Genomic DNA, 25,873 nt, shown 5'->3' with positions numbered 1-25,873 from the left:
TGCTGCTAAAACTTTTGTAAAACCTGATTCCTAAAAATCCAGAAAATCAATATTTCTCTAAAGAAACAATGGTACCTAGCAGAGAAATACAGATATGCCCATATGCTATGTGCATGACATTGACTAAAGAGTTTACTTTATTCAGTTTTGGTTTCTCATTCACAAAATGAGAATAACAGGACAGATATATCAGTTTTGTTTGGAGGCTAGGTGTTTTAGTGAATGTAAATTCCCTAAAATACTTCATGACAAAATTAACATTTATAAATGATAGATATTTTTGTATCAGGCTGAACAGATTGCAAGGAGATCCAACCAGTCCATCCTAAAGATCAGTCCTGAGTGTTCATTGGAAGGACTGATGCTGAAGCTGAAACTCCAATACTTGGCCACATGATGTGAAAAGCTGACTCATTTGTAAAGACCCTGATGCTGGGAAAGATTGAAGGTGGGAGGAGAATGGGACAACAGAGGATGAGATGGTAGGATGGCATCACCGACTCAATGAACGTGAATTTGAGTGAACTCTGGGAGTTGATGATGGACAGGGAAGCCTAGCGTACTGCAGTTCATGGGGTCACAAGGAGTCGGAGATGAATGAGTGACTGAACTGAACTGAACTGAACTGAAATCTTAAATAAATCACATAAAATTCAATAGAGTCACTTGCTTCATCTGAAGAATAATTTTCAGTGTGAGTCAGTAAATAAGAATTTAACACATACTATGAACGCAGCTTTCCAGGTGGTGCCAGTGGCTAAGAATCTTCCTGCCAATGCAGGAGACATAAGAGATGCAGTTTCAATATATGGGGTGGGAAGATCTCCTGGAGTAGGAAATGGCAACCCATACCAGTATTCTTGCCTGGGAAATCCCGTGGACAGAGGAGCCTGGCAGGCTGCAGTCCATGGCGTAGCAAAGAGTCAGACATAACTGAGAGCACATGTACACACACAGAAAGGAATGCAGCAATTTTAACGTATTGTGTCTGTGATTTAGAGAATTAGTAAAATGTGATTCACATCTGTATAAAATTTACAGAGTATGGTAAATTATGTGATTGCCTACTCAGAATCCCTTTCACTTGAGAAAGATAAAGGCAGCTGCATGCACTACCATGAAAGTGAAAAAAGTGAAAGTTAGTCACTCAGTCGTGTCTGACTCTTTGTGACCCCATGGACTGTAGCCTACTAGGCTCCTTTGTCCATGGAATTCTCCACCCAAGAATTATGGAGTGGATCGCCATTTCCTTCTCCAATGGTTCTTCCCAACCCAGAGATCAAACCCAGGTCACCCACATGGCAGGCAGACTCTTTACCGATTGAGTCACTAGGGAAGCACTACCATGACTAGATATCAAATTTGAAGATGCCAGTTACTGAAATGTTCCAGTTTTATGACAATTTTCAATCCAGAATTGTCTACTTCATCAAATTCACTAAACACAAGCCCATCTCCTATAACTTTAGCCTCCCAATACTCTGTTTACCAAGATATCTCAAAGTCTTCATGGTAAGCAATTTTTGTTGTTGCAGCAAAAAATGCACATAACTTTGACTACTGTCCCCCAAGGTTAAGTCTGGTGGGTATCAATACACCTCTAGTTATTTATATAGCATCTGTAGAGATGGAACTTTACCATATTCAGATGAAGAAGATTCTAAGACAGGTCAAGCATTGACAGATTAAAAGTTGAGCAAGAGGGACACAAAACCCAATTTTTAGTCACTCAGTGCATCACATTTACCTAGCCATGGAGACTTGTTACAAGATGAGTGTATGACTAGACAGACTAATCAGACTACAGAACAATACACTGATATAATCTTAGTGAAAACTTAAATCCTCTCACCTGGGTATTGTGGTTTGTGTCCAATTGACATTGGAATTGCTATAGCCATTTGCCTTCTATGGGAGTAGCCACCCTAAATAAAAACAAAGAACAAAATCAAAACCAAGCAAAAACAATATAGAACCTGCAATAGAAAAAAGGAATAACCAAGAGAATCATAGAGATGGAGCAGAAACCTAGATCAAACTACCCTGGTATTTTCTCTACTTTTGGAACCTGGAAATACATATATCAATAAATCATCCTTACTGAATTTTAAGCCAGATTGGGCAGCTTTTCTATTATTTGAAGTTGATTATTCTGACTGAAACACATAACTTAAAATCCATAGACTGTTGACAGGCACTATTGGGATAGGATCTATTGGCCTTAGCCATTACTTTGGAGTGATAGCAATGAGTCAGCAGTAAATGATGATTATGACCCCAAGATCTTATGCCTGAACAATTAAGAGGTTTGTGATTCCTTTATTTAAAACAGAAGGCAAACTTTCTATATTAGTATAGAAATAAAGAGAAGAAAACATGGATGATTAAGAGATGCCAAAATATTAACGCTGCATCTTTAACTCAGAAGTGTGAGAAAGGCTATGAACATTTGTAAAAATACAAAGTGCCCATACCTACACCAAGATAATCTGTTTTAATATCTTGTGAATAAATCTCATATATCAAAATTTATTTAAAAGAAAAAAATAGAAAAGTTAGAAACAAAGAACCTGAAAAACAATTGCAATGTGGATAAAAACCTGTCAGAATACTGAAAAGATGGGCAGTTCAAAGATAACATTTACTTAGCAATTTTTATTTTCAAGGACTAGTCTAAAGGCCTCTGGAATGTGTTATTTTAATACATCACATTCTAATGTAATTAGGAGTAGCCCCATTTTTCAGATGGACATAAAAGTGCCTGCCTTTTACATATCCTAATTTGTTCTAAACAAATAATCAGACATATTCATTGATGATATTAGTATGTATATGTATATATACATTATAATGTTCAAATAAACTTATTTCTTATGAGTCATTTTCAGATTAAGGGCCATATTAAGACTGGAGAAGTAAAAGAATAACAAATTTGCATCAGAATGAAGTTGCTGAAGTACATTGCCAATGATCAGGTCTTACTGTGGAAGGGGAGTTTCTCAAGCTTCACCACATCTGATAACAAAAGTGGATATAATCCAGAAACATGCTTGCCTCAGTACCTTAAAGACTTGTATGCTCTCTTTCATTTTTTACCTCACAGCTTTGAGCTGTCCCTGGATGAAATCTCTTGTTGATCTGTATATTCTTCCAGATGTAGCCCCTTGACAGGGCTACATAAGCTGCAATGGCAATCCCAGTCCCAGATGTAAGAAGATTTTTTCATCCTTTAAGAGTAAAGCGGGGAAGGTTGATGCGTGTGGACATAACATCTGCCAGCTGTTCCCCTTTCCTGCCTCCTGGTACTTAGTGTTACTGGGCTGGAAGCCCAATCCTCATGTTGGCCTGGCAACATTTTGTGATTGCCAGCAGTTTCTGCATGAATCCCCCCCTGGGCAGGCACCAGACACTGTGAGGAGTTGTCTGTGGATTACTTGACTGCTCTATTTAGGGATTTTTTAAATTCAGACCATAAGGAATGCTGTGTCCCTAAGCAGGTGTGACACCATGAATGAGGCTTCAGTTTGCTCCAGTCAGAATCTCCTCCCATTATTCAACTCATCAGTCTATTGGCCAAGTCAGGTGTTGGAACCCTCAGGTTTCCAAAGATAATTACAGGATTTTTTTTTTTTTTTTGCTTGTTTTATCTACCAATACCTTGTCTCATTCTGTTGGACAGAGTATATACTTATTAATTTGTACCCAGCAAGATATTTTAATCTGTTTTCTAATTCTATAAGTCTACCCTGGGATGGTTTACTATATGTAGTTCATGGTAGAAACTCAATAATAATTAGTATTATTACTATTATGAAAGAGTGCAAGTGGGAGAAGAGTGTAGGCCATACTCAAGGCAGAATAATAATGTCCCCTCAGTCGTTTTTTCAAGATGTGTTCATCATCTCAATTGCTATCTCTTTCTAGACACAAATGTACATAGCCTGTAGTCAAACTCTTAAGCTGATCCTTAGAATATAAAGACTCAAATTATGAATATGTCTTGCAATATGAGATACAACTTTAAGTCTGCTGTCTGAGTATGCATTCAAAATGGTATTTATATAAAATAAATTGCATTTTCTGATTCATATTTTCACGTGTGGTGAACATAGAAGCACACTGTTCACCTCAAGCCAGTTCCCCAAATGCAGTAGCCTTCTTCCTAAAGTAGATAGATACCATGATCTTAGTACATTCAGTGGACTCTTGGGCTCCTACTATGACTTCACATTGTCAAGGTCCTCCTGGGCTTCCATGTGTTATGAGACATATCCTGGGGCCCTTGTCCTTAATCAAACATTTCTTGTGTGCTCAGTCATGTCCTACTCTTTGTGACCACATGGACTATGGCCCACCAGGGTTCCCTGTCCATGGAATTTTCTAGGCAAGAACACTGGAGTGGGTTGCCATTCCCTCATCCAGGGGATCTTCCTGACCCAGGGATTGAACCCACATTTTCTGTCTCCTGCATTGCAGGTAGATTCTTGACCCTCTGAGCCAGCAGGGAAGCCCCAGACATTTCTTATCCATCCTCTAATCTCTAACAGTTAACTAACTTCCATTGCCAAACCTAATAACCCTACAGATATTACATGTTGGACTGTCAGTGAAAGAACCAAGTCTTTTTGTTTTGCTTTATTTTGTTTTAAGTCAGTGTGTCTGAGAAGTTAGAAATTCCAAAGGATAGTATAAAGAAGAGAAGGTAGAAACTGCATGAACATTGTGGCAATTGTCACAAAGAGATTTGAAGAGGAAAATTAAGAATGAATTAGTGACCTTAAAGAAAATACCACCAAAGAAGTGAGAGATATAAAACAGTGTCAAAAAGAATGAAACACTTTCTTTCACACCTTCTCTCGTCTTAAATATTCTATCTAAATATTATTTTGTATTTTCACATCAGCACTGTCCTTCAGATGCCTAATTTAGCTATTCCAAGTAGTTTATACAAATTCTCAAATATCTGTAGATTATCAAAATAAATGATTATTTTTTATCTACACCCTTCTGTGGGCTTATGTGCAAGCCCAGAATCCTTCTATCTTGTAGCTTCATGTTCTTTCAGATCTTTGAAGCCACCTTCTATTCAGCTTGGAGGAGGTCAAGAGGTCTGACTTGGAGCATGGGAGATACACAAGGCCAATCCTGGTAGTAGAATGTATACATTACTGTTATACTTCTTTCATTAGAATTTAGCACAAGGTCATTTTCTGATTACAAGGAATGCCAGAACCTGTAGCCTAGTTGTACAACCAGGAAAGAGAATCAATAAGATATATGTGAAAGAGAATAAATCAGATATATGGGCTTCCCTGGTGGCCCAGACAGAAACTGCCTACAGTGCAGGAGACCTGGGTTCAATCCCTAGGTCAGGAAGATCCCCTGGAGGAGGCAATGGCAACCCACTCCAATATTCTTGCCTGGAGAATTCCATGGACAGAGAAGCCTGGTGGGCTACACTCCATGGAGTTGCAAAGAGTTGGATACAACTGAGCGACTAACACTTTCACTTTCACCAGTAGTCTTTAACACAAATCTATTATAATGTCTCTCTTTATGGCTATTCTATTTTATCTATCTTTCTGAAATATTCAGGAATTGGGGGTTAAATTCAGTGGTAGAGTTTACACAGACACTTTTAAGAATGGCTTGCTTTCCATTTTTTAGTTATTAGTGTTGTAGCCAGCAAAGGAGTTACTTGCCAATTGAGATGGAAAGTTGTGTGTATATGAACATGTATGCACATGTTTGGCTCAAATGTATGACTGTACTTGTATACAAAAGTTCTAAGATGGTAAGAGAATTTCAGGATATGATTATTTAAAATAATTTTCTCCTTATTTAAAAAATATTTTTGTAACTTACAGTGGCCAAAATCTATGTGATAAAGAGAGAAAAGTACTAGGATTGAAATAAAAAGTGCAGAATAGCAATAATCTCACACACCTCTAATCTCACCTTAGCTAGTTATTCACTTTCTCTGATCTCCAGGTTCCAAATCTGAAAAATAAGAATAACATTCCTACAGGATGAGTGGCCCTGATTTTTCACTCTATCAATACTTCATAAAATTTCTCTTCACCAACTCAAATTCTCTGTTTCCCCCCTGTCTTAACCTAACTGGATTCCTCAGTTTTCACTGCAAAGAAATAGAGGAAAGCAATAGAAAGGGAAAGACGAGAGATTTCTTGAAAAAAATTAGAAATACCAAGGTAACATTTCATGTAAAGATCGGCACAGTAAAAGACAGAAAAAAGATGGACCTAACAGAAGCAGAAGATATTAGGAAGAGGTGGCAAGAATACACAGAAGAACTATACAAAAAAACATCTTCATGACGCAGGTAACCACGATGGTGTGATCACTCACCTAGAGCCAGACATCCTGGAATGCAGTCAAGTGGGCTTTACGAAGCACCACTATGAACAAAGCTAGTGGGTGTGATGGAATTCCACTTGAGCTATTTCAAATCCTAAAAGATGATGCTGTGAAAGTTCTATACTCAGTATGCCGGTAAATATGGAAAACACAGCAGTGGACATAAGACTGGAAAATGTTGGTTTTTGTTGCAATCCGAAAGAAAGGCAAAGCCAAAGAATGCTCAAACTACCATGCAATTACACTCATCTCACACGCTAGCAAAGTAATGCTCAAAATCCTCCAAGCCAGGCATTAACAGTACTTGAATCATTAACTTCCAGATGTTCAAGCAGGATTTAGAAAAGGCAGAGAACCAGAAATCAAATTGCCAACATCAACTGGATCATCGAAAAAGCAAGAGAGGTCCAGAAAAACATCTGCTTTATTGACTACACCTAAGCCTTTGACTGTGTGGATCACAACAAACTGTGGAAAATTCTTCAAGTGAAGGGAATACCAGACCACCTGGTCTCCCTCCTGAGAAATCTGTATGCAGGTCAAGAAGTAACAGTTAGAACTGGACATGGAACAACAGACTGGTTCCAAATAGGAAAAGGAGTATGTCAAGCCTGTATATTGTCACCCTGCTTATTTAACTTATATACAGAGTACATAATGAGAAATGCTGGGCTGGAAGAAGCACAAGCTGGAATCAAGATTGCCAGGAGAAATATTAATAACCTCAAATACAGAGAAGACACCACCATTATGGCAGAAAGTGAAGAAGAACTAAAGAGTCTCTTGATGAAAGTGAAAGAGGAGAATGAAAGCGTAGGCTTAAAACTCAACATTCGAAAACTAAGATCATGACATCTGATCCCATCACTTCATAGTAAATAGATGGGGAAACAATGAAAGAATTTATTTGGGGGGCTTCAAAATTACTGCAGATGATGACTGCAGCCCCGAAATTAAAAGATGCTTGCTCCTTGGAAGGAAAACTATGACCAACCTAGATAGCATATTAAAAAGCAGAGAGAGACATTACTTTACAAACAAAGGTCCATCTAGTGAAAGCTATGTTTTTTCCCGTAGTTATGTATGAATGTGAGAGTCAGACTATAAAGAAAGCTGAGAGCCGAAGAATTGACACTTTTGAACTGTCGTGTTGGAGAAGACTCTTGAGAGTCCCTTGGACTGCAAGGAGATCCAACCAGTCAATCCTAAAGGAAATCCAACCAGTCCTGAATACTCATTGGAAGGATGATGCTGAAGCTGAAATTCCAAATCTTTGGCCACATGATTCAAAGAACTGACTCTTTGGAAAAGACCCTGATGCTGGGAAAGATTGAAGGTGGGAGGAGAAGAGGATGACAGAGGATGAAATAAACTCTGTTCATCTGACTCGATGAATACAAGTTTGAGCAAGCTCCAGTAGTTGGTGATGGATAGGGAAGCCTGGTGTGCTGCAGTCTATGGGGTCACAAAGAGTTGGACATGACTGAGTGACTGAACTGAACTGAACTAACCCAACTGCAAGAAATTTCACCAGTCACCAGTGCATATCTTATGACTGCAAAGCAAAAGACTGAGTACAGAGCAAGTGGACAAGAGACAAAGATTAAATGAAGCAAACTTTCACAATAAGGCATAGGAAATAAAAGCAGAGGCTCCAGAAGTGGGAAAGGAATGACAGATAAGACAGAAGCAATATTTTTATTAAGTTATATCATGGCTATGAAGTTAAATTTCTAAGTTTTTAGAGATAAAATAAAACTTTTAAAACAGCTTTACATTACTTTCAGTTCTGCACTGTGATCATTACATATGATTCTGTGTAGAGTTGACCATAGGAGTTCCCAGGTTTTTAACTTGGTTTAAGTCTCTTCAAGAGTTATCACATAAGAATTAAACGCTGTTTTAAGTTATAAAGATCTTATGCAATTCCTATTATATCCAATAGCTCAGCTATATGCAGTCTTAGATTAAGAAAATAAAGTGAAATGAAATTTGCTTTGACTACTATGCATAGGTGCTAAGTTGAAAGAGCCGTGTCCAACTCTTTGCGACCCTGTGGGTTATATAACCCACTAATCTCCTCTGTGCATTGGATTCTCCAAGTATACTGAGGTGGATTCCCATGCCCTTCTCCAAGGGATCTTCCCTACCGAGGGATCACCCACTCCAGTACTCTTGCCTGGAAAATCCCATGGATGGAGGAACCTGGTAGGCTACAGTCTATGGGGTCACAAAGAGTCGGACACGACTGAGCAACTTCACTTTCTTTCTTTCTCCAAGGGATCTTCCCTAGCGAGGGATCGAAACCATGTCTCTTACATTTCCTGCATTGGCAGATGGTTTCTTCACCACTAGCACCATCTGGGAAGCCATTGGATAACCATAGTAGCAGTTAAAGTCCATAATATTTAGGAAATATTGGTTTGAAGATCACAATAAATAATATTTAAATAAATATCAATGAAATGTACATAGAAGAAATGCACAGTTACATAAACACATGTATATTCACTCTAACCTAGGAAAGCAACAAGCGTGGGCGGCTGCAACAGCGCACAAGCGCAGGCCAGAGGAGCTACCCCACATCTGAGGTCAGGGGCAACAGCCAAGAGTGCCAGGCTGCGACAGTGCAAGAGCAGCTGAGAGGAGCTACCCCGCGACCGAGGTCAGGGGCAGCGGCAGAGAGAAACTACCCACCCCAACCCCCGGCCAACAGGGGCGGCGGCCGAAAGAAGCAACCCCACGTCCAAGGAGCAGTGGCTGTGCGGACTCAGGAGGGCCTAGAGGAGCTACTCCACGTTCAAGGTCAGGAGGGGCGGCGGTGAGGAGACACCCCTCATCCAAGGTAAGGAGCTGCAGCTTCACTTTGCTGGAGCAGCCGTGAAGAGATACCCCATGTCCAAGGTAAGAGAAACCCAAGTAAGACAGTAAGTGTTGTGAGAGAGCATCAGAGGGCAGACACACTGAAACAATAATCACAAAAAACTAATCAATCTATTCACACCAGGACCACAGCCTTGTCTAACCCAATGAAACTAAGCCATGCCCTGTGGGCCACCCAAGACAGGTGGGTCATGGTGGAGAGGTCTGACAGAATATGGTCCACTGAGAAGGGAATGGCAAACCACTTCAGTATTCTTGCCTTGAGAACCCCATGAACCGTATGAAAAGGCAAAATGATAGGATACTGAAAGAGGAACTCCCCAGGTCAGTAGGTACCCAATATGCTACTGGAGATCAGTGGAGAAATAACTCCAGAAAGAATGAAGGGATGGAGCGAAAGCAAAAACAATACCCAGTTGTGGATGTGACTGGTGATAGAAGCAAGGTCTGATGTTGTAAAGAACAATATTGTGTAGGAACCTGGAATGTTAGGTCCATGAATCAAAGCAAATTGAAAGTGGTCAAACAAGAAATGGCAAGAGTGAATGACATTCTAGGAACTGGCGAACTAAAATGGATTGGAATGGGTGATTTTAACTCCAATGACCATTATATCTACTACTGCGGGCAGGAATCTGTTAGAAGAAATGGAGTAGCCATCATGGTCAACAAAAGAGTCCATAATGCAGTACTTGGATGCAATCTCAAAAATGACAGAATGATCTCTGTTCGTTTCCAAAGAAAACCACAATATCACAGTAATCCAAGTCTATGCCCCAACCAGTAATGCTGAAGAAGCTGAAGTTGAACGGTTCTATGAAGACCTACAAGACCTTTTAGGACTAACACCAAAAAAAAGATGTCCTTTTCATTAGAGGGGACTGGAATGCAAAAGCAGGAAGTTAAGAAACACCTGGAGTAACAGGCAAATTTGGCCTTGGAATATGGAATGAAGCAGGGCAAAAACTAACAGAATTTTGCCAAGAGAACGCACTGGTCATAGCAAACACCCTCTTCCAACAAAACAAACGAAGACTATACACATGGACATCACCAGATGGTCAACACCAAAATCAGACTGATTATATTCTTTGCAGCCAAAGATGGAGAAGCTCTATACAGTCAGCAAAAACAAGACTGGGAGCTGACTGTGGCTCAGACCATGAGTTCCTTATTGCCAAATTCAGACCTAAATTGAAGAAAATAGGAAAACCACTAGACCATTCAGGTATGACCTATATCAAATCCCTTATGATTATACAGTGGAAGGTAAATATAGATTTAAGGGCCTAGATCTGATTGATAGAGTATCTGATGAACTATGGACGTAGGTTCGTGACATTGTACAGGAGACAAGGATCAAGACCATCCCCATGGAAAAGAAATGCAAAAAAGCAAAATGGCTGTCTGGGGAGGCCTTACAAATAGCTGTGAAAAGAAGAGAAGTGAAAAGCAAAGGAGGAAAGGAAAGATATAAGCATCTGAATGCAGAGTTCCAAAGAATAGCAAGAAGACATAAGAAAGCCTTCCTCAGTGATCAATGCAAAGAAATAGAGGAAAACAACAAAATGGGAAAGACTAGAGATCTATTCAAGAAAATTAGAGCTACCAAGGGAACATTTCATGCAAAGATGGGCTCGATAAAGGACAGAAATGATATGGACCTAACAGAAGCAGAAGATATTAAGAAGAGGTGGCAAGAATACACAGAAGAACTGTACAAAAAAGATCTTCACACCAAGATAATCACGATGGTATAATTACTCACCTAGAGCCAGACATCCTGGAATGTGAAGTCAAGTGGGCCTTAGAAAGCATCACTACAAACAGTAGAGGTGATGGAATTCCAGTTAACTATTTCAAATCCTGAAAGATGATGCTGTGAAAGTGCTGCACTCAATATGCCAACAAATTTGGAAAACTCAGCAGTGGCCACAGGACTGGAAAAGGTCAGTTTTCATTCCAATCCCAAAGAAAGGCAATATCAAAGAATGCTCAAACTACCGCACAATTGCACTCATCTCACACTCTAGTAAAGTAATGCTCAAAATTCTCCAAGCCAGGCTTAAGCAATATGTGAACCGTGAACTTCCAGATGTTCAAGCTGGTTTTAGAAAAGGCAGAGGAACCAGAGATTAAATTGCCAACATCCGCTGGATCATGGAAAAATCAAGAGAGTTTCAGAAAAACATGTTTCCTACTTATTAACTATGCCAAAGCCTTTGACTGTGTGGACCACAATAAACTGTGGGAAATTCTGAAAGAGATGGGAATACCAGACCACCTGACCTGCCTCTTGAGAAACCTGTATGCAGGTCAGGAAGCAACAGTTAGAACTGGACATGGAACAATAGACTGGTTCCAGACAGGAAAAGGAGTTCATCAAGGCTGTATATTGTCACCCTGCTTATTTAACTTCTATGCAAAGTACATCATGAGACACGCTAGGCTGGAAGAAGCACAAGTTGGAATCAAGATTGCCGGGAGAAATATCAATAACCTCAGATACTCAGATGACTCCACCCTTACGCAGAAATTGAAGAGGAACTAAAAAGCCTCTTGACGAAAGTGAAAGAGAAGAGTGAAAAAGTTGGCTTAAAGCTCAACATTCAGAAAACGAAGATCGTGGCATCTGGTCCCATCACTCATGGGAAATAGATGGGGAAACAGTGGAAACAGTGTCAGACTTTATTTTTTGGGCCTCCAAAATCACTGCAGATGGTGACTGCAGCCATGAAATTAAAAGACGCTTACTCCTTGGAAGGAAAGTTATGACCAACCAGACAGCATATACAAAAGCAGAGACATTACTTTGTCAACAAAGGTCTGTCTAGTTAAGGCTATATTTTTTCCAGTAGTCATGTATGGATGCGAGAGTTGGACTGTGAAGAAGGCTGAGTGCCAAAGAATGGATGCTTTTGAACTGTGGTGTTGGAGAAGACTCCTGAGAGTCCCTTGGACTGCAAGGAGATCCAGCCAGTCCATTCTAAAGGAGATCGGCCCTGGGATTTCTTTGGAAGAAATGATGTTAAAGCTGAAACTCCAGTACTTTGGCCACCTCATGCGAAGAGTTGACTCATTGGAAAAGATTCTGATGCTGGGAGGAATTGGGGGCAGGACGAGAAGGGGACGACAGGATGAGATGTCTGGATGGCATCACAGACTCAATGAATGTAAGTTTGAGTGAACTCTGGGAGATGGTGATGGACAGGGAGGCCTGTAGTGGTGTGATTCATGGGGTCGCAAAGAGTCGGACACGACTGAGTGACTGAACTGAACTGAGATCTCTCTCTCTTTTTTTAAAATTATTCACTAGTATCAGTACTAGAAAGAAGTACAGTAATATGTTAGAATTTTACTAGTATCATAATTGCCAAGTATAAATTACTTAGCAAAGGTCCATGTTAGGAAATATTTTCTCAGTGCATTCTGCAAGACTGAAGTTTTTTTTTTTAATAACTCCTTGATTGTTGAAATAGAATCTCAAACAGTATCTTAATTAATACATTGATGAATACTCTTTCCCATAGATCTAAATTTGGCATCTAAATCTAAATATGGCCTTAGTTATGATGAATTACATTTTTATTAGGTCTTTTAAAAACCATTCACAGACCCAGAGACTACCTAATTAAAGAGACACTAAAGAAGTTATAAAGATCTGTGAATGGATTTTTGACCTTCATTGTTCTTGTTCAGTTGCTCAGCCATGTCCCACTCTTTGCAATCCCATGAACTGCAGCATGCCAGGCTTCCCCATCATTCACCATCTACAGGAGTTTGCTCAAATTCATGTCCACTGAGACAGTGATGACATCAAACCATCTCATCCTCTGTTGTCCCCTTCTCTCACTTCCAATCCTTCTGAGCATCACGGTCTTTTCCAATGAGTCAGCTCTTTGCATCAGGTGGCCAAAGTACTGGAGCTTCACCTTCAGCATCGGTCCTCCCAATGAATATTCAGGACTGATTTCCTTTAGGGATGACTGGTTGGATCTAGTTTCAGCCCAAGGGACTCTCAAGCGTCTTCAACACCACAGTTTAAAAGCATCAATTCTTTGGTGCTCAGCTTTCTGTATAATTCAACTCTCACATCTGTACATGACTACTGGAAAAACCATAGTTTTGACTAGATGAAACTTTGTTGGCAAATGATGTCTCTGCTTTTTAGTAGGGTGTCTAGGTTGGTCTTAGCTTTTCTTCCAAGGAGCAAGCGTTTTTTAATTTCATGGCTGCAGTCACCATCTACAGTGATTTTGGAGCCCAAACAAATAAAGTCTCTCACTGTTTCCATTGTTTCCCCTGTATTTGCCATGAAATGATGGGACCAGATGCCATGAACTCTGTTTTTGAATGTTGAGTTTAAGTCAGTTTTTTTCACTTTCCTCTTTCACTTTCATCAAGAGGCTTTTTAACTCTTCTTTGCTTTCTGCCATGAGGGTGGTGTCATCTGCATATCTGAGGTTATTGATATTTCTCCCAGCAAGATTTCAGCTTGTGCTTCATCCAGCCTGACATTTTGCATGATGTACTCTGCATATAAGTTAAATAAACAAGATGACAATATTACAGCCTTGATGTACCCCTTTCCTGATATGGAACCAGTTCATTGTTCCATGTAGGTTCTAACTGTTACTTGACCTGCATACAGGTTTCATAGGAGGCAGGTAAGATGGTCTGGTATTCCCATCTCTTGAATTTTCCACAGTTTGTTGTGATCCACACAGTGAAAGGTTTTAGAGTGGTCAATGAAGCAGAAGTTGATGCTTCTCTGGAACTCTCTTGCTTTTTTCGTGATAACAAATGTTGGCAATATGATCTCTTGTTCCTCTGCCTTTTCTAAATCTAGCTTGTACATATGGAAATTCTCAGTTCACGTACTATTAAAGCCTAGCTTGGAGGACTTTGAGCATTACTTTCCTAGCATGTGAAATGAGTGAAATTGTGCAATAGCTTGAACATTCTTTGGCATTGCCCTTCTTTGGGATTGGCATACAAATGGACCTTTTCTAGTCCTATGGCCACTGCTGAGTTTTCCATATTTGCTGGCATATTGAGTGTAGCACTTTAACAGCATCATCTTTTAGGATTTGAAATAGCTCAAGTGGAATTCCATCACCTCCAGTAGTTTTGTTTGTAGTGATGTTTCCTAGATCCATGTAACTTCACACTCCAAAATGTCTGTGTCTAGGTGAGTTATCACATGGTTGTGGTTATCCAGGTCATTAAGAATTTTTTCATGTAGTTCTTCTGTGTATTCTTGCCACCTCTTCTTAATATCTTCTGCTTCTGTTAAGTCTATACTGTTCTGTTCTTTATTCTTCCCATCTTTGCATGACTTTTGACCTTTAAAATATATATTAATATACATGATTTTCAAAAATCACTGGTTCTGCAAAACTTGGTGTATTAATCTCATCTCCCTTCATCTAGTCTCTTAAATTTCACTCCCATTTTATTTAACTTTTTAAAAATAAATTGCTACATGTGCCAAAATGATTGCACTGATTCAGGAGAATTGAAGTAGAGAAGATTTTATAATAAATAGCTTATCAATAAATGCAATAAATTGGTTTTCTATTTAATAATTCTTCTCAGTTGGGAGATGCTTTCGTATACTTTAATATGCAGAGTCATTAAGGGACACTGTGGTTATTATACACACCATTGTAAATAGGGTCTGTTCTCCTAAAGAAGTAATTCTCCCATTTTCTAATAATTGCAGATTTTTAAAAATTTCTAATAATTATATAATTTTAAAGAATTGCATTGCTTAAGAAAAATAATTACTGAAAACCAGATCTAAACAATTAAAAAACACAAATGTTTTCCCTAGTATAGAGAAAAAAAATTGTAAAAATGGGGAGAGTTTCAAAAAATTTTAAATATATAATTTATAAATTCTTATATATATTCTTAAATATATAAATATCTAGGGGTGTTTAACTCATTATTCAGAAATTTTATATATATATATATAATTATATATATATATATATATATATATCAGATTTAGGGATATGTACAGATGTCAAAGAAACAGTGGTTTTGTTTCCTTAGGCAACAAATGGCAAAGGAGGAACTGCCTCCTACCTCATTCTCACACTCACAGTTTTCTTCATTTGTCTCTTGGCACACCAACTTTGACTACCTTCTCCAATATCCAGTCTACTGAATTCCTTCTAGATGTACTTCCCTATTTACCAAGACTTACCTCAAATGTATATTTTAAGTACATTCTCACTGACTCCCCCAAATTTATCTTCCCTTAAAATTTTAATACAATCACTGAAAATTCTCCAACCCTAAAAACACCATCTTCAAGCATTTTAGCCATCTTTACAATAAATTAGTGTTGAAGGAAAAATTGCCTTCAGAATTGCATGGTCACCCTTTCATGAGCCAGTGGGGAAGACCTCATTGCAGCTGTTCATACTGTAGACCTTCCATTGACACTCATCCCACTCCATCCTTCTCACTCTCTGATGATAACCTGAAATAATAATGTCAAGGCTTCGTGATGAGGTAGAGGGCATCCTTTACACAGTTTATCCTTACTCTTCAATGATAATTGTATCACTATTTCACTCATTCTCATCTTTTGTCCTTTTCTTTAAAAGGAAGAAAACACTAATGCTGGGCGCAATCATGTTTCATTGTCTTCTGTTTATTGCTAAGGATGAAGGAGGGATTCTCATTCTAGAGTTATGGGATTCCCTGAACACAGGACACCCAGCATGGGACAGATTAGATTAACAACAGCAGTTTTTTAGTCACATAAACTCACATGCCAGGGAAGGAGGACATCTCATGCCATACAGAACCACATGGAGTTTGCACTGGGAAACAGAGTGAAAAGCCAGAGAATATGTAAAATCAAAAGTGTGGATTGTTCTCAGTTCCTGTGGGAGATTGTGATTGGCTTGTTTGCATAATTCTGCTGGTTGTCTGTTGGTTGTTTTGGCTGTCTCAAGTCAGATTTGGAGAAGGAAAATGGTAACCAACTCCAGTATTCTTGCCTGGAGAATCCCATGGACAGAGGAGCCTGGCAGGCCATGGTCCACAGGGTCACAGAGAGTCGGACACGACTGAAGTGACTGAGCAAGCTGGTTGTCAGGGAACTGAAATTTGCTTCTCATAGATAGTAAGATCAACTGGGAACTGCACTTGATCCATTTGATAGCGAGTGGGGTAATTTGGGTAGAGATTGTTTCCATGGGAGCAGAGTGGAGAGGAGAACTTGAAGTTCAGCTATTTGAGGCCCTGCCAATACCACCTTGTGCGTGCTCAGTTGCTCAGTCATGTCTGACTCTTTGCTATCCCATGGACTGTAGCCTGCCAGGCTCCTCTGTTGATGGAATTTTCCAGGCAAGAATCCTGGAGTGGGTTGCCATTTCCTACATCAGGCAATATCACCTTATGTCAAGGTAACACATAAAACTGGAATGAGTTTATAAGTATCCACTTCAAAATTCTCATTTTAAATTTCTCCGTCTGTCTCTGTATCTGTCTCATCTCTCTCTCTCTTTTATATATATGACAATTTAAATACTTATAAAAAGAAATTATGTTGAGGGAATAAAGTTGAAGCTGCTTTTAATTAGCAATTTAAGTGAAACTCTAGGTTAGGTATCTTGAGAAGAAAAGATGCGTGTGTTGTTGAGAGGAGGAAAACAAGAGTTAATGAGCCATTTATAGTCAAACAAACAGAGATTTCATGAAAGGTAGCACACCTTGAGGTCTGCTATGAGGGTGATATGGCAGGAATCACTAGAGAAATCCCATGCTGCTACTGCAACATGAATATTCCCTACTTTAGAAATATTGCTTTGAAAATTTTCTTATTTTTGGCAAACTACTCTTTATCTCTCATTATCTCTAAGCTTATATGTTAAAACCCAACTTGCAAAAAAAGACCCTGATTTTAAATCAATATGCACTATTTAGTTATTCTGTTCAAAATTCCGAAGTAGTGATTTCTGAAGCTAAGAACAGCTTGTATGAGTTCCTAACAGCTTAACTTACATTGTTTAATTTATAATAGTAGGATTTTATATTTGTTTCCATTTCCAATTCAAAACATAATTATACTGATGTATATTATATTAGAATGTAATATGTTTATTCCTGTGTGTTTAACCAAGGTGCCATGCTGATTATGTTTGCTTTCTAACACATTTTATACAATTCATTAATTCAGTCAGTTCAGTTCAGTTCAGTCGCTCAGTCGTGTCCGACTCTTCGCGACCCCATGAATTGCAGCAGGCCAGGCCTCCCTCCCGGTCGATCACAACTCCCGGAGTTCACTCAGACTCACATCCATCAAGTCAGTGATGCCATCCAGCCATCTCATCCTCTGTCGTCCCCTTCTCCTCTTGCCCCCAATCCCTCCCAGAATCAGAGTCTTCTCCAATGAGTCAAGTCTTCACATGAGGTGGCCAAAGTACTGGAGTTTCAGCTTTAGCATCATTCCTTCCAAAGAAATCCCAGGGCTGATCTCCTGTAGAATGGACTGGTTGGATCTCCTTGCAGTCCAAGGGACTCTCAAGAGTCTTCTCCAACACCACAGTTCAAAAGCATCAATTCTTCGGCGCTCAGCCTTCTTCACAGTCCAACTCTCACATCCATACATGACCACAGGAAAAACCATAGCCTTGCTAGACAGACCTTTGTTGGCAAAGTAATGTCTCTGCTTTTGAATATGCTATCTAGGTTGGTTATAACTTTCCTTCCAAGGAGTAAGCGTCTTTTAATTTCATGGCTGCAGTCACCATCTGCACTGATTTTGGAGTCCCCAAAAATAAAGTCTGACACTGTTTCCACTGTTTCCCCATCTATTTCCCATGAAGTGATGGGACCGAATGCCATGAACTTTATTTTCTGAATGTTGAGCTTTACGCCAATATTTAAAATAAGTTATGTATCACTTGTTCTTTTAAAATGTGAAGTATATCATTTTCATGTTAGTGTCAATATATAGTTGATGCAAAACTATTTAATATTATGAGAATGCAATCCAATAAAAAAACTCTAGTTCAGTAATTCCTGCTTTCTGAGTGCTTTTCTTTTCTTGCTTTCCTTTTGCTTGTCTTGTTATTCTTTATCACTACTGTATTTCTAGTACCTAGAAGAATGCCAAACATATAGTAAGAATTCAAGGAACATTTTTTTTGAGTGAACAAACAGATGTTAACCATTGAAATCTTTATTAACAAGATAACCTAAAATAACTCAAAGAGCTATGTAAATTTAAGATACTGTGCTACCAACAATTGTAACAGTAGTCACGCTCAACATATTATCAGTATTAAATACTTTCAGGAATAATAAACCTATTGCTTACATTGATTGGCCCATAACTACACATATTTATGCATCAGACAATGTGTTTACAAATCTTTAGTTATGTATGCCTAGTAGTTAAATTCTAGTAATTTGTGTGTAAAAAAGAAAAGAGAACAAAAGAACTTTCGAGAAAAGTTATTTATAGCATTTTGCCTCAGTTGATTCTACCAACACATTTAATTAACATGGGCAAAGATAAAAGCATATTTATGGTGTCCCTTAACATTAAGGTGATACGTTTCTCCTGCTTTCTCGTGTACTTTCTTCACACCTACCACAATCAGGACAACAATAATTAAGCAGTAAGTGAGAATTTTTTTCCAAGAGATTTCAATTAAATGAAGGGCTTATTGACTAAAGACCTTGTGTGTAAAAAAGCAAAGTCAAGGGAAGAATAGCAGTAATACACCCCTCATACTAGGACTTAAGTAATTTTTATAATTAATTATTTAAATATTGTCTGTGTTGATACAAATATTGGGTTATATTTGTAATTCTTCACTTTTTTCAAGTAATTTATAACCCTAAAGTTAAATCCCAGTTTATTTAAACATGTCCTATTAGTGTATTTAATTTTGAAAGTAGTTATCTCTCCATGCTGTGAACTGAAATGTACAAAATTACTCCCTTGACTAAAGTTATTGCTTTATGAAACCTATAAGATGTCTGGAATATTCACCAAAGCTCTTCATTTCTGGTTAGATAGGACAAGCCTCTACTAAAAAAAAAAAAAATGTTTTCTGAGAAAGTTGATACACCACTGTTACTATTCATGGATAACAACAAAAAAATAATTTTTCAAAAGCCTTCCCCATGTGGCTGAGCTGGTAAAGAATCTGTCTGCAATGCGGGAGACCTGGGTTCGATCCCTGGGTTGGGAAGATCCCCTGGAGAAGGCAGAGGCTAGTCACTCCAGTATTCTGGCCTGAAGAATCCCATGGACTGTATAGTCCATGGGGTCGCAGAGAGTTGGACACGACTGAGCAACTTTCACTACATGAAAACCACAGAAGCAAGTGTTACCCTAAAACAGAGCCAGTCTTTATACACAGCAATATTTATTTGGTGAGAAAATATATAAAATTTCATGATGTCCAAATGTGAAAAGGGAAGAATATTAGGAATTTAAGTTTCAAACTGAAACACTGATATTAAAATAGGGACTTCTTTTATTTCTGCTCCAGAAGTTTCATGTTCTACCTATGATTTGTAAAAGAAGAGTAGAGAGATTAAGGGCTTCTTATTTTATATTAGCACCATAAATGTTAGTGTCTGGAAATAGGTCTTCAAATAGATCTATGTGGGAATGTAACTAAGGATGTTCTAAGAGTGGCAGTGCAACCTGCCTTGGCTGTGCCAAGACTCTGTGTCAAGAAAAAGTTCATTTCTACTTAGAGAACAGCTTAAGAGTTTCATGGGTTGGACTTAGATGTTATGATGAGAGTAAACCAGAAAAGGGAATGAAAAGAGAAGTAAAAACCACATTGAATTTCACTCACCAGGAAGACTTGGGGCCAACCTTCAATTAGATGAGCCAAACTATTCATTCAGGTTTTCCATAAGATGTTACTGGAAAACCTGAACTAACCTTTTTGCCAACCGATAGAATTATATCCAGTTTTCTAAAGAAATAACACCAATTTCATATTCCATTTTGAAGGGTGGCCCAAAGATTAATTTGCATCTAACATTTACTCTAATCAGCTAAATTGCAATAAGGTTAATTTGTGTGAAAGCTAGACAAAGAATCCTAAAACTTTCAGGCTGAATCAACTAAGTATGTATACTTTGGTTCTTGACTTGAGTCATTTGGGAGAAGAGAGAGAGAAAAAACACATTTTGAAGAATCCTATATATCTGATAATTGACAGTCACAAACTTAAAGATTAACTAGACAAAACTTTTCTAAAATGACCTTATAGTTTTCATAGTCTACATTTTTAATGAAGATCTTTACTTGTATAAATAATCCTGTTTGAGTTATTAATACTCTATGAATAAAATGTATGCTTAGTAAACATGAATATTGTACTTCACAAATGCATATTATCCAACTTAAATCCCACAAGCAAATTCATAACTATTGTCAAAAACTTATGCAAGCTGATTTTATGGTGTTAGATGACATTTTAAACTCCAAAATTAGAACAATCCTCCCACTCAACTTCAAAACCCACCCATTTCTATTGTATTCTTAAGAAATCATCTGGGTTCCTTTGTTGAGAAAGAAGATAGAAAGACGGGAGAAGGGAGAATGAACAGGGCTAAAGAAGACCTAAATGTGTAATTGGCTGAAGCAATATGGGAACTTTACATCCTGGGGATGTTTCTGCCTGAGGGAAAGAGCAAAGACCTACAGCTTGTTGGAGTGGAGAAGTGGAAGCAATTACAGTAGAGCAAACCTCAGAGACAAACACAGACAAGCAATGAGCCAAAGGTCATAGAAGGGAACTTTCATAGAGGAGAGTTTTAAGTAATTAGACTAAAGAAAGCATAAATCTAGAAGCCAACAAAGATAACTATCTTATTAAAAGAAAATTGCTGAACTGTGTTGTTTAACAACACACTAAAATTTATTCAACGATCACAGTTCTTTGAGCAGGAAATTTAAAGAGCCTATTCGATTTTATCTCTTCAAAATTATCAACAAGTAATTTTCAGAATCTAACATACACAGCATATAAAGAAGCTGCCATGTAAAGCAACCTAAGTAGACAATCTTGGCCTCCAGGATTTTACATTTTAACAAACAATAAATTAATGAAGAAGCATAGTGTAAAAATCACTAAGCATATGCATCTATAAGGTGGATCCCACTTCAACGGCAGAAAGCAAAGAGGAACTAAAAAGCCTCTTGAAGAGTGTGAAAGAGGAGAGTGAAAAAGCTGGCTTGAAACACAACATTCAAAAAACTCAGATCATGGCATCTGGTCTCATTCAGTTCAGTTCAGTCATTCAGTTGTGTCCGACTCTTTGTGTTACTTCATGACAAATAGATGAGAGAAAAATGGAAACAGCGTCGGATTTTATTTTGGGGGGCTCCAAAATCACTGTGGATGGTGACTGCAATCACAAAATTAAAAGATGCTTGCTCCTTAGAAGAAAAGTTATGACAAACCTAGATAGCATATTAAAAAGCTGGGATACCACTTTGCTGATAAAGGTCCATATAGTCAAATATATGGTTTTTCCAGTAGCCATGTACAGATGTGAGAGTTGGACCGTAAAGAAGGCAGTTCTTGTTTGTTGTTCTGTTGCTAAGTCATGTACAACTTTTTGTGACCCCATGGGCTACAGCACACCATGCTTCCCTGTCCTTCACTACCTCCTGAGGTTTGCTCAAACTCACGTCCATTGAGTCGATGATGCTATCTAACCATCTCATCCTCTGTGGCCCCCTTCTCCTGCGCTCAATTTTTCCTAACATCAGGGTCTTTTTCAATGCACATCAGATGGCCAAAGAAGGCTGAGCACCAAAGAATTGATGCTTTTGAATTATGGTGCTGGAGAAGACTCTTCAGAGTCCTTTGGACAGCAAAGAGATCAAAGCAGTCCATCCTAAAAGGAATCAACCCTGAATACTTATTGGAAAAACTGATGCTGAAGCTTAAACTCCAATAATTTGGCCACCTGATGTGAAGTCATTGGAAAATATTCTGATGCTAGTAAAGATTGAGGGCAAGAGGAGAAGGGGGTGACAGAGAATGAGATGGTTGAATGGCATCACTGACTCAATGGACATGACTTTGAGCAAACTCTGGGAGATAGTGAAGGACAGGAAAGCTTGGCATGTTGTAGTCCGTGGGGTCCATGTAGTCCATAGAATCAGACATGACTTAGTGACTGAAAAACAACAAGGTGGATCCAAGTCCCATGTTGGCTGGAACCAAAACATGGGATTCAGGAGAGGCTGAAATAAGTCCATATCATTCCAGTTACCTCTAAAAAGAAAGCAAGGGTGAAAAAATTGTCATGTGTGGCTAGCCAAGTGGTTGACCAAGGCAGCCTATGTTGTAAATTCTTATGAAGAATGCATTCCAATAATTGTGATATCCCTAATGGAAGTAAGTTATTAGTTAGCTTGAAGCATTGTGGGTTTTTTTTTTTTTTTTTTCTCCGTTTTGATTTTTAAACAGATCTTCTCCTCAAGAGATTCTGCACATCTGGTCTGTGATATAGTTCAGCTGGTTGAAGCTAAGGTCATCAGACATCTTTTGCTTTAATAAGATCTCAAACTTCAAAAGAATACTCTCATGAGAGGAACATTCTCAAATATATTCTCAGATAATATTAGATAACCAGAGTGTATTCAGGTGGAGGGAATGTCCCAGAAGGGAAAAAGCAGGTTTAAGTTAATTGTCACTTTGTCGCAAAGCATTTTCCTTTGGCTGGAAAGAGGATTGAGGGAGCCTATAGAGATTTCTCTCTCTTTCTCTTTTAGTTTCTCAGTTACTATGGATTGCCAGCATTGACTAAAGCTTCAAAGATTAACAATGCACACTCTGTTTGACCCCACCCAACAGTAAAAAAGGATAAGCTGTGATACCAAGACAAAATTTAACTTATGTAGGAAGGAAGCTTATTGCTCCAAATGAAAAGACACAGGCATTTTATTTGCTAGAAGGAAATTGCAGTAATCTGAAAGACATAAATACAATTTGTTTAAACAACAGAAAGAGTTAAATTAATTAGTTTGGAAACAGGAAATTTTGATGATTCTAATAAAATGTACTCTTTCCTGTTCTCCAGTGCATAATTCAGCCTGGAGTGCTTTCCCTTATTACTCGTATCAGCTGCAATCCCTTTATGCAGCTGACCCTCATTAATTAATAATTGTATGTCATGAGTAAGATGAGTCTTTAAGTCAGCCTCTTTGTCAGGCAGATTTAAGATCCATTAAGGTATATTTAACCCTGAGTGGAGAAGAGAAATAATTAGGATCGATGAGCTGGAAATCAAGCACCTTGGAACAGTCAGGTTGCAGGTGTCTGGGAGAGTAAGCCGGGTTGCATTTGATATGTGCAGGCATTCTTGTTATAAGGGGAAAAAGTTAACCTTTATATATACCAGAGGCATCAATTTTTAACTCTGATTTATGTTCAGTATTTTCACTGTATCTTGCATGTAACTGTATCAGTCTTTTGGGGAAAAAGCAGTTTGGTAGATAAAACTACATATTCAATTATGTATAACTCAGTTTCTTTTGTATTTGCTCTTGTAAGCCCACTTGTTACTAAATGATATATTTTTAATTAGCTTTGTCTGCTTGGTACTGAGAAGGTTGACTTGGGCTTTCTCCAGAGTCCTATTAGCCAAATGACCTATTTCAGGTTATGGGCCTTCTCCTCCCCTAGGCAGGACAAATGACAGGCATTTTTATTCACACACTGGTCTTCAAGGATCCACATCAATATAATTTATTGCCCCCACTCCCAACTCCTCCTAGTCAGATCCTTTGCCATTGATCTACCTGCTTTTCTGCTACTTCAGACTAATTTGCTTGTTCGTTTCTATGCTCAATATGCCCTTTGTTTTGGCTAGATTTCCTACCAAGCTGCCTCAGGACTCTCAAATATTGTTTTCAGTCCTGTAATCAAAATCTTCTCACATTTAAGAGACTGTAGGGAGCAGAAATACTCTGACTAGGCCTTTATGTTTCTACTTATACGTATGTATAATCAATACACAACCAATTAGTGTGCAGTACATATTTCTAAAACATGATCTAGAAATTTTCTTAATGATTAAATAGAACTTTCGGTCAGCATTCGACTCCATATATGTTAATTGACTCACCAATTCCCTAGTGTAGTACCACAAAACCAGGTCATGTGCAGTATGTTCAAGATTCCCTGTATACACCAGTGTTTTCGAGAAATCAGATCATACCAAAGGTATTGATCTGTTAGGGGAAATAGATTGTAGCCAACACTCTGAGAATCTGGAAGAACTTGACTAAAGTGAAAGTGAAATCGCTCAGTTGGGTCCAACTCTGTGACCCCATGGACTGTAGCCTACCAGGTTCACCTGTCCTTGGAATTCTCCAGGACAGAATTCTGGATTGGCTAGCCTATCCCTTCTCCAGGGGATCTTCCCAACCTAGGGATTGAACCCAGGACTCCCACCTTGCAGGTGGATTCTTTACCAGCTGAGCTATCAGATAAGCCCTGAAGAACTTGATATTTTTACTAAAATCATGTAATAATTGAGCTAATGTTACTGTTCAGACTCACCCATTTGAAAATGTGTAACAGTGACTTAAGATAACTAAGTGGCAACTGAATTGTGATTAATGGAAAGCCAAGTATAAGTGAGAAAAGAATTAAGAAATGTTCTAAGCATTTCTAATGTTTATAGGTTTGTATAGTTTTGTCCCTAAGGTAAAGGGTGATTTTGCTCAGGTTTAGGGACTTCATCCTTCTCTTCACAGCACATAGACTAGGAAGATTAGTGATAGTAAATTATTGGATAAATGAATAAATGAACAGCCTACAGCAGAACACTATAAAGGAAAACTGTAAAGTCCCATGGGATTCGGTATACCCTAATTACTAGTTCTATGAGGATAAAATAAAGAACAGACAATTTTCCCTCTGGCTTTCTTTGTATTCCCACCATTAGAGACATTCATCTATTTATCATCTGAAGCAGTGCACGGCCTGCTGAATGTCGCTTTTTGAAATGTGAACCCAAGTGGAAGGATCCCAAATCAAAATGCTTTCCCTTCAGTATCTTTTATTAGCAAATTAGTATGGATTTGTTCATCAAGTTAACCAATTTTTATCTTAAAAGGCCTTAAGTTTCCTTTGGGAAGAGGAAGAAGGAAAGCCCTTTGATTCTGAAATGGCATGGTGGAACACTGGCCTACTGATCCACTTGTCAAGCCTTGGAAAAGTACCAACTTGAAAACGTGACATTGACGGTGAAAGTGGCATTTGGGGAATACACCAGCAGTTGAAATAAAAGTCCATTGGCTAAGATATGCAGAACAACTTTCTTATTACCGTGTGTGTGCTGTGTGCTAAGGTACTTCAGTTGTGTTTGACTCTTTGTGACCCCATGGATTGTAGCCTACCAGGCTCCTCTGTCCATGGGATTCTCCAGGCAAGAATACTGGAGTGGGTTGCCGTGTCCTTCTTCAGGTCATCTTCCCAACCCAGGGACTGAACCTACGTCTCTTACATTTCCTGTACTGGCAGGCAGCTGCTTTCCCCCTAGTGCCACATGGGAAGCCTCCTCTTCTCTCTTAGATTATGTTTCTATTATT

This window comes from Bos indicus x Bos taurus, chromosome 2 (assembly GCF_003369695.1).
Source record: "Bos indicus x Bos taurus breed Angus x Brahman F1 hybrid chromosome 2, Bos_hybrid_MaternalHap_v2.0, whole genome shotgun sequence".
Lineage (NCBI taxonomy): Eukaryota > Metazoa > Chordata > Mammalia > Artiodactyla > Bovidae > Bos > Bos indicus x Bos taurus.
This window is presented reverse-complemented; position numbering follows the sequence as displayed.